Source organism: Octopus bimaculoides, chromosome 19 (genome assembly GCF_001194135.2).
Source record: "Octopus bimaculoides isolate UCB-OBI-ISO-001 chromosome 19, ASM119413v2, whole genome shotgun sequence".
NCBI classification, from domain to species: Eukaryota; Metazoa; Mollusca; class Cephalopoda; order Octopoda; family Octopodidae; genus Octopus; species Octopus bimaculoides.
The window spans coordinates 10,324,475-10,325,867 of NC_068999.1; positions in this window are offsets into that span (position 1 = coordinate 10,324,475).

The window sequence follows — 1,393 nt, forward strand, 5'->3', positions numbered from 1 at the left end:
ATATATATATATATATATATATATATATATATATATATATATATATATACACATACATACATACATACATACATACATACATCACATACATATGTACATAGAGAGAAAGAGACAGACAGACAGACAGACAAACTGACAGATACATACACACAGACAGAAAAACACAGAAAGAAAAACACAGTGTGTGCGTGTGTATGAATGACAGTTGTACTGCCAGCTCTAATTCGGGTAAAACTCAAAGCCATTTGCGTGGGTCAAGAATGGCGTGACACTGGTAGCAGTGACTGTCGTCGTTGCTTTTTTTTCTTTTAAGTGCTTGCTAGTAGTAAGACTATCCTTGTTATCAATTAAGCAAAAATTAAATCATTCTGTTGATGTCTGTTTCATTAGCACTAATTAAGAATTAGGAGAGTGAAAGCAAATGATTGAGAGAGAGAGAGAGAGAGAGAGAGAGAGAGAGAGAGAGAGAGAGAGAGAGAGAGAGAGAGAGAGAGAGAGAGAAAGCGAAAGCGAGAGAGAGAGAGTGCAACGAGTCCATTTAATGGACTTACTCTATTACTCCAATCATGAACAGTCGATTCAGCTACCAGTCTTCCACTCTATCGTTCACTCAGTCTCACTGTTTCTCAGTATCAATTGCTTTGTAGTTTGTACGTTGTAAATGTTATGTCCATCTAAGTAAATATGTATAACGTATAATACGGTTATTGCTTTATTTGTTTCAATGTTTAGGGATACAGTCTTGTGCAGGGCACCAGTTCAAGGGGAATTAATCGACCGTTATGGAGCCTATCAGTTATTTCAGAGTGATACGTATAATGTCAATCTCTCTTTCTCTAACAGCTAGCACCAGCAGGACGAGGAAAGAGAAAATAAAAACCACAAGTATTCTAAACGCAACTCAAACATAGTTGCACACACACACACACACACACACACACACACACACACACACACACACACACACACACACACACACACACACACACACACACACACACATGTATGTGATACTCCGTCGGTTGCGACGACGAGGGTTCCAGTTGATGCGATCAGCGGAACAGCCTGCTCGTGCAAATGGCTGAGCACTCCACAGACACGTATACCCTTCACGTATTTCTCGGAAAGATTCAGCGTGACACAGAGTGTGACATGGCTGGCCCTTTGAAATACAGGTAGAAGAGAAAGAAGAAGAAAGAGTGAGAGAAAGTTGTGGTGAAAGAGTACGGCAGGGTTCGCCACCACCCCCTGCCGGAGCCTTGTGGAGCTTTAAGTGTTTTCGCTCAATAAACACTCACAACGCCCGGTCTGGGAATCGAAACAGCGATTTTACGACCGCGAGTCCGCTGCCCTAACCACTGGGCCATTGCACCTCCACACACACACACACATA